General features: G+C 41.9%; 1 long non-coding RNA gene across 1 annotated transcript; it reads left to right on the forward strand.

Annotated features, from left to right (window-relative positions):
* The first annotated feature begins 11,860 nt into the window (after positions 1-11,860).
* On the forward strand, positions 11,861-13,152 carry LOC117184084 (uncharacterized). The gene is made up of 2 exons (XR_004469285.1): positions 11,861-12,423; positions 12,499-13,152. It is a non-coding gene; the product is annotated as an uncharacterized lncRNA (long non-coding RNA).
* Positions 13,153-13,484: the final 332 nt, after the last annotated feature.

Below are 13,484 nucleotides of genomic sequence, written 5' to 3' on the forward strand. Positions count from 1 at the left end.
AAAAAAAACACATTTTAACTATTCGAATACCATGATATTTTATTTTCTTCTGATGAAATCGTATTTATGATCAAGGATTCTCGACCTGCATTTTTGTTAATTTTTATAGTATACTTTTATTTTTAGTCGGTAAATAGAATATGATATAAACATAAAGATACATGGCATTCGGAATTAATTCTCAAAAGCATCGATGAAGTATTGGAAATTTTTAGAGACCAACTGTCTTAGACTTTAATCTTAAAATGGCAAGTGCAACTGAATTTTCTGATTTTTCTTATCTTTTCAAAAATGGTTTTATTCATGACTGACCATACGTGAGCATTAACGAAATCAGTTCGCAGCACTTCTCGCTCTCTTTTTAACTCTCCCTCGTTCTTTTTCTATCCCTTCCCAAAAACGAATTGCCCTCCGCCCTTATATCTTTCACACGAAGAACAAGTGCAGGGCGGGGTAGTCAGCCACGGAAGACGGGATTCTTCATTTTGCCTATAATATTAATATTGATGCCTATTATATGTGTTTCATCGTTGAGATATGATGGCCCGCTATGGTTCTGTCTTAGATTTTCATGAATTGATTATACCAAAGCGGATATTAAGTCTAATCAAAAATATATATATTTTTTGTTGTTGTTGGAAATGAATTAATTATTATAGGAGGGTAGGAAAAAAGTGATTTAAAATTTATAAAATTTAAAAATGCTTAAAATCGTTTTGCTTTGGTGGTAGGAGTATGTACTAAAAACGCAAAACTGCAGGTTTCCTGAAGGTTGACCTCAAACCCAGCTACAATGCATTAATTTTGCCGCTAAAATGAATAATAATAATAATACGAGGCTAAAAACTTATAAAAATGTTTATTTATTATTATACAGCCTTCCTCCTTACATGAATTTTTTGTATCCATTTTATATTGTTGTTTGTGATGCCTAAGATACGGTTTGTGTGAATTGAAAACTTTGACATTTTAATGAAATCAAGTCAAGTGTTTTATAATTGCCTCAATTGACCTGCTTTCGATGGAAACAAAGACCAACGGTCATTCGTTATGCAACTTAACGTCATGTGTGTCAATTGGGCTAACATGCATGCACACATGAGCATACATACATATACATAAATGTACGTATAAACTTGCTCGTATAATGTGGGACCACAGCTGGCAAAAGGTAAGAGAAGATCTCGAACTTTTATGAAAGTGGAATGGAAGTGCATGACTTGAATGGGAATGGGAGGTAAGACTTGCCATATGATTTACTAAGTGACCGATATGTGTAGGCTAATATTAACATTGATTTATAGAGACTTCTATGAAATTGTATGTAGAATTTTCTTGCCAGTATTTTTACTCTTTGTGCACTGTTCAAAGATTTTGTTTTAATTTTCATAGAGGAAACTACGGGTGTGCTGTAATTAAAATTAAATATGATTTAAACTTTAACCATATATGTATGTATTCCACAATCCACTATAAACCTGTCACATACATACACAGACAAAGGATAGAGTACAAATATAATGAAATTTCAATTTCAATGAATGGAATTGAAGATATTTCTCCAGCAGGCGACAACAATGTGAGTTTCTAAACATTTGGGGCTTTTGTGTTTAATTGTAAATATTTTGCCACACACCTGACACCACACACACATTCACAGGCAAGCATACGATACAAGGGAATGGAGGTTTGGGGCTTGAAGCTTGGTTGGACTTTGTTCTCCATTGATTTTGGCCTCAAGGTGTTAAGATTACACAAATTGCAATTTATTTGTTTTGCCAACCAAAGCCAATGCTGCAAATTGCTTCTATACCTCTTCTGAAGCCACCTCTCGCTCGCACACTGCTCTGTCTATCTCTCTCTACCATGGATATGGGCTATGGGCTATGGGCTATGGTCTCTCTCTGTCCCTGTCTTACACTGATTAATATGTCTTGCGTTTTGTGTATTTGCCTTTGTGTTATGTTTGCATTTAACTGGTAAACTGGATTGGAATCGGTGGAAGGGAGAGACTTTTCCACGAATAGGTTGAGTGGGAAGGAAGGTTTCCATGTCCAAGTGCTCCCAGTAGCCTCACAGACTGTGATATGCATGACCTAGACAAATATTGTGCGTTTGCAAGCACTTTGTCATTCGAGATGCTGTACCAGGTTCCATCTCTTGGCCCTTGCACCAATGGCCACATTTGTTATTTTGAAATATTTTGTTGATTTTGCCCAAGAAGATTTTCCCACAGCAGAGTTTCACATTTGAGGTTTTCATTTGGCTAAGAGCAGAGCAGGACCCCTTCTCCGCTCTGCTGCACCTCCACGCAAACAAACCCATTTCTCATTTCTCAGTTTTCAGTTCTCGGTTCTCTTTTTCTCCACTATCCTCAGTGAGTGACACACTAATTGTTCTGCTTGTTGTGCCCGGGATGCATTTACCATTTGGCTTGTGGCTCTGTGGCTCTGTGGAATTGGTTTAACCTGGCGTATGAGTGATTTAATATTGAATTATGGCTTCTGATTTCTTTCTTGCATGCACAATCTGTAATGGATTTATGCGACCTCTCTATGAGCCCTGCTCCACTGCCAAAACTGGGAAAAAAAGACTTTAACGAAAAAAACTGAAGTTGAAGCTGAAGTTGAAGCAATGGCACGACTTGCTTCGAGGGGCACTCTGCCAAGAAAAATAAAATGTCGCTCAGTTCTTGGCGCTCTGAGCAGGCCAGCAAAATTAGTGCTAAAGGGTGAGAACGAAATGCAAATATTACATAGCTCATTAAGCATGAATTGGATTTGAACGTCCAGCATTATATCCACTTGAAAAATAAACTGGGAAAATCTTGGCAGCGTTAGAACCTAAAACGTAGGACGATTAAATAGCTCAAGCTTTGCAGAGGAGATTTTTTAATGATTTTCCCATGCAATGCAACGGAAAAACTGCTGTATAGTGTAAAACCACATCGACTTCGTTGTTTCCGGATGTAAATATGTTTTTCAATTTTCAAAACCCATTTAAATTAAATTTTTTCATCAAATCTGAGATATGAGAAAAATTTTGGCCGATTTCCTAATCCCAAATCCCTGCTCAATTGGTGTCCTCCTCCGCCAGGTTTCAGAGGTCATTTCATTGTTGGCTCTAGTTAATTTGTAATGCCCGACTTCAATGTTAATTTACGTTTAATGAATTTTAATTGGGCCCTCCTTGACTCCCCCATCTCTGGGCTGAACGACACGTAGACCACAAAACTGTCCGTACTCCCCTGCTCCACCACCTCCTCCTTTGGCGACCAACAAAATTGACAAATTACATTCGGTTCAGGGAGTCCCTTCTCTAAAATGTGGAAGAGAACGAGAACCTACCGGAGTCCTGAGTGGGCCTACAACATTTTAGTCTCCATGTCTGGGCCCTTGCCATTTCGGTTCATTTTGCGCTGTCGTTGTTTTGTTTTCTATTTCACATTTTTTTCCGTTGGTACGTCAGAAAGGTCCAACATCGCGTTCCGTGTGTTTGGCTAATCAAAAATTTCAAACACGTTTTATATTGGCAACGCAAAAGTCATTTATTCAATTTGCAAACCAGTTTTACGTTGCGTAATCTAATCAAAAAGGTTGCGACTCCACTCCACTCCAGTCCACTCGGAGCGCAGCGAAACGGAGAGGAGAGGAGGTTTCAGCCAGTTCCGAGCTGAGTTTACAAATGTGTATGGCTCTATATGGCTCCCGGCCTGATCTTTGGCTGCTTTCCAAAAATAACAGCCGCGGGGAACGGTGCAGAGAATGGACTTCGACGTGGCATGCGGCTGAACAGAAATAAAAATAAACAAAAAGACACCAAAAAGTTCAAATTTTGAAACTAAAAATAGTAAATGGCTGACGTCAGGGAATACATTAGTGGAAAGACAGATAGAGAGGGTGGTCTGAAAATTTTGGACTGGGAAAGGGGCAGATGAAGCAAAAATGCTTCAAAAGTCCATTTCAATTACGCTCTTTGAGCAATGAATGTTTAATATCAAGCGTATCCAATACGTTTGGATATTTGGAAATTTTCAATTTTTTGAACGGATTTAAAGTTATTTATAAATCATTTTTTTATTGGAAAGGACCAGCAAAAGTGTTCCATTCAGCGAAAATCTCTTTTGACTTCAAGCTTAAGGGTGTTTAAGTTTAAATTTGTGGTGATGCAGATAGTTCTCATTGTAGTCAGTTTTTTCTTAAAACAATTATAGCTTTTTCAATTTTTGTACACCGTTTGGTGATCACATCGGATCATGAGTTGTAACAGGTCCTTCCCTACATTAATAATTCAGTTAAATAATTAAGAATTTTCAACTAGTTATCCTCCTATTAGACGTAAAGTTTATAAATGTTCGAGGTAGTGTCTTCTTCAATAAATGCTAGTAATTTCTCTATCGCCCACCAATCCTTGTAGAGGAAACAGATTTTAGGTAGAGTGACGTCTATCTATATCTTAAAACTAAATTCCTGAAAACAGTAAGGACAGCAAAGTCTTTCTTAACACGCATGGCAACTATCTAGGGGTCTATCATACAAAAACACGATTGAAAAAGTCGCCCGCATCCCATTCCTAAGCCCATTCACACAAAGGGAACACAGACAGGGACAGGGACGGAGCAGAGAGAGACAGGCAGGCGGACACTGGCCGATTAGCATTGCGAACATGAAAAACAGATATGCTAACGTGGCAAACAGCCGCAGCAATCGGAGGTAGACCTGTCACACCGCCTCCGCCTCCGGCTCCGGCTCTGCCGCGATGCCGGTACCAATAAAGTGTTTAACATTTTCGCCTGTACATTTTAATGGGTAAATGAAACAATTTCGGTGCCCGACATGAAGGCATGCAGGAGGTAAGCGCAGCGGAGACCACGCCTATATGCAGATTAAGCGCGCATTTAACAATTTTACGCTGCATACACTTAGGCGCTGGGCCGGGCCGGGCCTGGCACTGGCATTGGCACTGGCACTGGGACTGGGACGGAGGAACGAAGTGAAATGAAATCCTCAGCAAAAGTTGCCATTCGTTCGCTGCCGCCGCTGTGCCCGCTGTTGCATCAATAAATTAAATGCAGATTTCCATTTTCCTACATGCAATGTGCTCTCATTCTCCCCATCAACTCGCGCCCCAGACAGAAGCCAGCCCCGGTTCAATATCATGGCCTCGCCCCCTCACCACCAATCCTCCCAATTTTACATCCCCCCAACTCTGACCCTGTCACTCTCGATTGGGCCACTGGCCCCCCGACAACCCACAGCTCCCCATTGTGTTGGCAGTAGTTAGGCGTGGCAGGGAAATTGTTGCATGCACTTAATTATTTTGCACAGGTTTTTGTGTGTGCTGCAACTTCCACTTTGGGCACGACGATTTCCCCTTTGAGGCATACGTACGAGTGCCTGACTCTGCTCCTTCTGCCCGGAGAGGGAGAGGGAGAGGAGAGCTAATTGAAATAAAACATGCTCCCTTCCTTGTTTAATTAAATGAGGCAAAAATGGCCCGCAGTTGTTTCAGTCAACGACTCTCACTGGCTTGGTCGGGCATTTATAAATTTTGTTTTAATTGCATCCGAAATTGCATTATGCAAACTCGAATGGGAAACGGGCTCAGGACAGTGAAAATTGCATTGGGAAGGAGAACTTCAGTTCAATCAAGTGGAAGTGCTCTTTCGTTGTGCCGTTTCGGCTGCCGTTCAGAGGTCGCAAATCAAATAGCCGATTGACACGTTCTAAAGAGAAAGTTGATCGGCAGCGACAGCGGAAGCAGGCGTCAAAATGGTCAAAACCATTGGCGTAAGGTGCGAAAATGTTTGGCAACATGAGCATGTCTTTCCATGGCGAAAACACGAGACAAACACAGAGAGAGGGAGAAGGTAACCCCGAGCCTGGATAACCACAGAGAGAGGGATCTCATGCTAACCAAATCCAATTGGCCAGCATTCGTATGCGATTTCAAAAACCAAATCTGGTAATGGAAGGGTGCGGACTATGAGGCCAAATAGAGACAGAGGGCCAGGGAAATACGAGTACGTGTGATAAATAAGGTTTTTTCGAGGGACAGGTGAGGGGGGCTGCATACTTTGCGGCATACCCGGCGTCGTCCGTTTACCTGGCAGCCATTTCGGTACCCCCAAAAACTTTCAACTGCCAAACTGTGCTCTGCTGGACAACCATTTCTTTTCGCATTTCCTTTTCTGTTTTTCCCAGTTTTCAGTGAGTTTGCGGTTTCTTCTTTCATCGGATCGTTCCAACGTTGGGGCGCTCCGTTCTGGGGTCCTCTGCTTTTGGGAAAATTTGCATTTTGCTTGATTTACGAAAAGATTTGAGGCTGTTGCAACGCAACTTTGATGTGTGTATCAATTTACCCAAGCGTTAAGGTTAAGGATTCAGATTGCATTCGTTCGGCCTGCCAGCCTGTCCTCTCTCCCAGCTGCTGTTGCCTCTTTTGCTGCTGCTGTTTGTCAGGGCAAACATTTTGTTATTGCCGGATCTGATGGACAGGAGAAGTTTGCCGAGCATTCAGTCAGAGGGAGAGCAAACGCTGATGGAATGACCGCACAGATAAGTCAATTGGCATTGCATTTGATTGCAGGTGTGTTCTGTGTTCTGTGTTCTATCTATGTATCTGTGTGCCAGTGGGTGTTTCTCTCTGTGTGTCTGACTTGGTTACGAAACTTGGCTTTAGCTTTTTTTGGTCAAAGGCGTTTGGCTGCTAAGCGCATCCATTTGATGAAGGGCTTCCATTGGATTAAAACTCTTGAGAATCGATGGTATTTACATTTTTATTAAATGTTTTATGGATTGTAGCAGCTTTAAAAAGAATCATTACCTACTATTTAAGTGCCAAGAATGTGATAGCTTCGAAACTGAGTTTACGGAATATACGTTTTTCATTGAATATAAATATTTATGTCTTTTGTAGATTTTTTGGACAGTTGCTTAAGTATTTTAATTGCTATGTTTTCCTCTTACCTTGATACGGAAGATGAAAGCTATAATTACTAATTGGTTTCCATTGGATACCTGTGTTCCTGTCTATGACTAGACAGTTCCTCAGCTTCATAAGTTTTATCCACCTTCTTAACTTCTGGCAGGCAAATAGTTACTTCTACCACACCCTTTCAAAATTCCGACATATCATCCTATGGACATTCCACGCCTTTAACGCAGAGTCACACCACCAAAAACATCGTTTCATACTTTGTGGCTGTAATTTGGAAGAGCGCTCTCCTAACGACTTTTCTCACAAAAGTCATAACCTGCGAGGCAGACAAACGCAGCCGAACAAACAAACAAACAAACGACTTAAGTGCAAACAATTAAAAGACAAACAGCTCAATGGCGGCTCACACATACATGGGAAAACGCAAACACACAAACCCTCATACACACTTACAGATTCAAATGCGCAAACAAAGAATGTGCTGGATGCGACGTGGGTGGGATGTTTGAGGGTGCGTGAGACGAAAAAGTTTTTTCTGGCAGCTCAAAAGTCGAGCGACAACTGAGTCAGAGTTTTAACTTTTAAGGCTTCTTTTTTTATACACTTTGCAATGAGATAAAGAGAGAGAGAGAAAGGTGAAAAGTGGAGGAGGGAATGGGAAGGTTCAGGGTATGTCTATGGCTGCTATAGGATGCTCTAGCTCTTAGGTCTGCCTAATATAAGGTTATAAAATAATATAGCCACAAGAAATATGCAGAATCATAAATCCAAATTTATATCAAAGTACGAATCAATTAGAAAATATCAGATCAGTTTTTTAATGAAAAAGGCAAAAACAGGCACATTTAAAAATATTAAATAACATTAGGTTAGGTTGGTTAGAGGGAGCTGCCAAGGTCGCTCGGAGCCCGGTACACTTAGGCCGGTTTCGGCTGGTTGTGATACCGCTTCTAAATAATATTAACATTAAAGTAAAGTTGAATAGGTTTGTGTAATTTAGTAGCGATATCTCAAACCATTTTGTTCTAATGCAATCTAAACTATACTTAGCCGGACCTTCTTATTTGGTAATTTAAAACGCTCAAAAGTAAAGGGAAAAGTAACAAAATGAAAGGAAGAAAAAGCAATTTGTGTGAATCTTTTCATGTTAAAAGCTATGGTGCTTTATAGCATCAAGACATTTTTAATTTAACATGACTTAATCTTTTCTTTTCTCTCCTTACGTACGTTTTTCGCCTTTTCAAGCAAGACCCATCTGGACTCCTAATCAAAGTGAATTCCTAGCCAAATGACTGTGTTTGAAAATGTCGGATCACCGAGTGCTCTTTCTGTCGAAAATATGCCTTGCATTTATATGGCATGTTTCCCAATACTCCCAACTATTCTATACCCTCATGTCTAGTGGTATTTTTGTTCCCCGACAAAAAACACACAAGGGAACTCAAAGAGAACATCTTTGTTCGGCTCCATGGCCAACGATACTCCCGTTTCTTTGCATTTTTGAAGTGTGTAAAACGTGTCAGCGCCTTCGTCTCGTTCTCCACCCTTCTTTGGGCATGTCATTCAATCATTTCTGCAGGTTGAGCGTCAACATTCCTGGTAATAAAATGCCAGACAATCCGCGCGTGTTGGAATTTTGATTTTTCAGGTAACGTCAACACGAAAAGAAGGGCGGTAGGGTCTGTAGGGAGCGAGCAGCGGCCCCGTGCAGGGTGTGGGCTAATCTCCCGACGACCGCCAAACCGCACATTAGTACAACAGGGAATCCCAGTGCGGCAGGGTGTAGGGGAAGAGAGAGCTGAAGCTCGACAAACATTTGCGCCTGACAGCGGCCCAAAAAATCGTGCATTGATGATGATAACGTGGCCGTGGCTGCCTGGCCCCTGACATCACTCCGTCCATCGTACCTTGCATATTCACGCCGCATTAGCGCTGACCAGGCCCAGGCCCAGACCCAGCACCAGGACCAGACCAGTCCGTTCCGGGCCTGCAAGCCCCAGTACACAGGCCGGACACAGAGCAGCGAATTTTGGTTTGGTTTGAAGCTTGCGGTGCACTGCGCCTCGGCCTCGGTTGATGCTTTTGACACGATCTACTGATTTCCCCGCTCTCCGGTGCTGTGCTGGAAATGGGTTTTGCGCGGAGTTGTGGTTGCCCGGGAGTTTGGTGGCTTGTGCCGGCTAGTGGGCTAAACGTATGCTAATCGGCTTGTTTGCAGGAGGCGGAGTCGAGGGGAGCGAACTCAGGTGCGGCGCATGGAGAGGAAGTGTTGGTCAGGGCTGTGAAATGCATCAAATGTTTTTTTTGTGGCACTGAGGCTGTCATATGTGAAACATCGAAAAATGGCCGCACGAGTGGGAGTAAAGATTTAGCTCTAAGTTATCTGCACCATACCACGGTTCATACCCCAAGTTGTTTCATTCAAACTGAAATGTTTAGTTATCTGGGAATTAGTTCATAGATTATTTTCCATTAGTTTGCTTTAATCTATATATCGTATAACAATAAAGCAGCAATACTTCTTTATAAATATGTATTGGCACAAATTATTTAACAATTTTGTCCACTTATTTCACCAGTCCACTTTCTATGAGATTTAATTTATTCAGTTTTACTCTTCCACTAATCCAACTCCTTCAAATGTGAGAACATAATAATGAGAGTTACAATGGGAATTACTTAAATTTAAACATATTTAAGTAAAATAAATTGAGTTCAGTGATTTAAATATAAATTTATTTAAAAGCCTTGTAAATACTTCCCATATTTCAGCAATTTAAAATTTAAAATTTAAAATTTAGATTTGTAGGAAAAATATTAATTTAAATAATTATTTAATATATATTTATAAAAATGCATTCCATTTTAATTTTTCATTCTCGGCACTAATGACTTAAATATTCAAAACTAAGTTTAGTTTTATGATTCTCAGCGGCTTTTTCTCGAGTTTTAATCGTTTTTCAATTGTTGGGTCTAACAGTAATGGCTCAAAACTCATTCAAATTCGAATAAGCTTATTATCGCCTCAGTTAGGTACGAGTATATTGGGAAATCTTTCGTAAAGATACAAACAGATAGCGAGAAAACTTTTTGTTCACCAAGCTGTCTCTCTGCCACTCACTTTGTATTCATTTGCTGCACGAGAGCCCGGGATGTGTGCAAAAACTAAAACAGAAAACCGGGGTTCTCCTCGCACTCGCATGCACAAAAACATCGTCGTACTAGTGGCAGTACTCTCGCAGTAAAAGTGATATCTTTTATTAGCATAATGAAGTCATAAACATTGCAACAGTTAACCCGCAAAGTCAACAAGTCAACAGCAGAGATAAAATCAACAGTCAACCACATTAACTTCAATTATATGCCTCGCACACGCGTACACCAGCAGCTCTTTCCCTCTCCATCTGATAAGCGATCAGGAAAAAACTCCATTTACATGCAGTCCTGCAAGTCGACGGCGCAGGCCGAAGCGGAAACGGAAGTGCAGAGGCAGCTCAGAAATAATATCAAAAATGGCTGCCGGAGGCGGCAACAAAAAGTTGCAACTGTTCACAAATCATCTTAGGAGCGGCGAATGCCGGTGCCGGTGCCGGTGCCGGTGCCAGTTCCAGTGCCGTGCTACGTGCTACGTGCTGCAACCGATGCCAGTGTTGTAAAATGCTAACGAGCCCCGGCCACCGAGACCGAGCGGCAGCCTTTGTTGTCCTACTCTCGCCACATCCCCATCCCCATCCCCATCCCCATCCCCAGCTCATGCTTCGACTCCTCCTCATCATCATCGTGCTCGTTGTCGCTGATGTCGCCGCTTTGAGTGACTTTGGCATGACGGCGGAAGGTGGCCTCTAACTAATTTAACTGCCATTGCAGCAGGCAGCATCTTCATTTGTTTGAATAGGGCAACGTTGGTGTTCCATGAAGCGATATCGCCAACATTTCGATGCAAATAAAAGGTATACAAAATGTGCGAAGATAAAACGGCCAATTATACGAGGAGCATCTTTTTAAGCAACAAAGAAAGAAAAATTCGGAGTTATTTATTATTTTCTTAATAATTAACCCGCAAGATAGAATAAAACAAATTGAAGAAGTTTTAACTTCGAAAACCATTTGTGACATGATTTGGAATCAACCTTTTAAATGTATATCTATTTTCGCGGGAAATGACTGGAAATTATTCGGCTGAAATTGTTTTCTGGAACCCAAAGCACAAGTCAGCGTCTCACTTTCAGCAGCATGGGCTGCAGACACCAAGCCGGGCCGTGCCAGCAGCTGGTTGCACCTTTGCCAGCTCCAGCCAGCAGTTGCAGCTATAAAATTCCAATTTACTCTGCATGCAGTTACTTTCTTGGCAACCAGACACGCCCCTCAGTCCGTTCCCGTTCCCGTTCACGATCCCAATCCCAATTCCATCCTCAGCCCCAGGCTGATGCCAGTGGCTGGCATTTCTCGCTTTGCCTTTGCCCGCCTCTGCGAAAGAGTTTTCCTCTTTTTCTTTTAGCTGGCGCAATTTTATGTATTTTTATGGTAGGTTGCAGCCACTGACGCTGCTGCCGCTTGGCCCGGAAAGCGGAAACCGAAAATTGCTACTTATTATGTTACTAACTTTGTGTTGCAGCTACCGCTCAGTGTTCCTGCCTCCGACTCGCTCACTCCCTTCTCAGCCCTCTGTATTTGTGTCTGTGTGTGTGTGAGCTGGAGCTGTATGGAGCCTGTTGTTGGCTGGTGTGATAATGTCAGGTTTTGTTAAAATTAAATTGCATGTCTTGCTGCGTTGAAGTTAAATTATTGCCTCCCAGGGTCGAAGGTGTGGCGGCATCCCGTCCCCATCACCAACCCCTCCGCCAGCCAGGCATTAAACTTTACATCTCCAACTGCGAATAGTTTCCCAAAAGTTTGCCTCAAGTAGCCTACGGATCGTACTTTAAACAAGTCATAGAATAAAGGTCTCTCACACACATACACACCTTCTATAAAGACCATTTTTTACTCATCGCAGCGGGAAGTATAAAAATGTTTGCGCTTCCACCACAAAAGTATGCAACAGATTTTTTCTTAGCCGCCGCATGGTGCCAACGCAAAAACAGGCAATACTGCTGTGGTTAAGGGGTGGCGTGCAGGATGGTAACAGGCATGCGGCAACGGTCGCCAATTTTTGCACGCGGCATCGGAGCCAAAAAAATCACGCTGTGATTTTTACCGGCATCACAAAATATTAACAGCACAGCACACAACAAAACATAAGAAAAACGATGTGCATACATGCATACATGCATATGCAGAGCTGAAGAGTGGGAGATGAGATACAAAGTAGAGTACAAATTTACGAAACTGCTTTTCGATGCTGCCGATAGCTGGGGTCTCCTGTCGTTTTGGAACCTTATTCTCCAATTACTCGGCGGTTTGAAAGCACATTCCAGTATGCTCGAATGGTTTATAGGAGTTTATCCAACTGGATTCGCTATAAGCTCAAAACTTTTGCTGAATGTAAGTGAATACAATTTAAGGGCCCAAAGAGATAAGGATTAGATAGACTCGAATGAACAACTTTTTGAATTCCAGGCAATTCTTCTTAAAGCATATTCAAACTTTAAACTTCCTATTAGATGATTCTCTTTCTTTAATCTTCATGCAGATTTTCAAAAAGTATTTTTCGAAATAGTTATCTTGAAAGTAGACTTTGACACATCCCGTAAAGAGCTCTGGTTGCTCAACCATTTGTAGCATTTACCCAGCATTTTTACGGGCCACAGCAAGAAAAATTCTCAGCCAATCCCTCATCCACCTGTCAGCTCAATCCAATCCTTGACCTTGCCCAAAAAATGGAGCACAAGGAAACCATGCAAACTTTTTGGGAATCCATCAGGAAAAATTTCCGCCCAGCGTTTTACCCCGTCAACCCTTTGCTTTCCGCCAAGCGATGCACAATATGAAAAACAACACGTTCAGAGGCAATAAATCCTGGCCGACGAATGCTTCGCACGAATAGGGACGAAGAGACCAGAGACAGAACCAGAGCCAGAATCAGGACAAAGCACAACCATTGCAAGACAGAAAGGAGACATGTTACATAGTTCCCTTGGAATTCTTTTTCGGCTATTTTTGCGGGTGACAATGAATTTTGGAGTGGCCGTGTACGGACAACAATGACCTTTGGCCCTCCCGCTGTGGAAATAGTGGACAAATATTAAAACTGAAATTCAGAAGTGAAAATAATTTCAACGAGTCATAAAGTTTTCCATTTCAGTGTGGAATTCCTACACACTGGTCGTACAGTACGATGGGTAATTTATTGGCTTCAGAGCGGACGCAGGACACAACATCCTATCCATACCGTGCTTCATGTGTTTTCCAAATACTGAAAGAGGCCAATAGCCGGGGGACTGTCCCAATATTTGTTACTCCGAGGAAGGCAAACATTAACAAATGTTCAACTACCTCCAAATCAATATCACCCCCCCACCATTGCCACAGCCCACCCTCTCTCCCAGCTAGTGTATCTCTAAATTGAGTACGTGTTGTTCTAGCTGTTGAACGTGTTTCGGTAA

Source organism: Drosophila pseudoobscura, chromosome 4 (genome assembly GCF_009870125.1).
Source record: "Drosophila pseudoobscura strain MV-25-SWS-2005 chromosome 4, UCI_Dpse_MV25, whole genome shotgun sequence".
Taxonomy (NCBI): Eukaryota; Metazoa; Arthropoda; class Insecta; order Diptera; family Drosophilidae; genus Drosophila; species Drosophila pseudoobscura.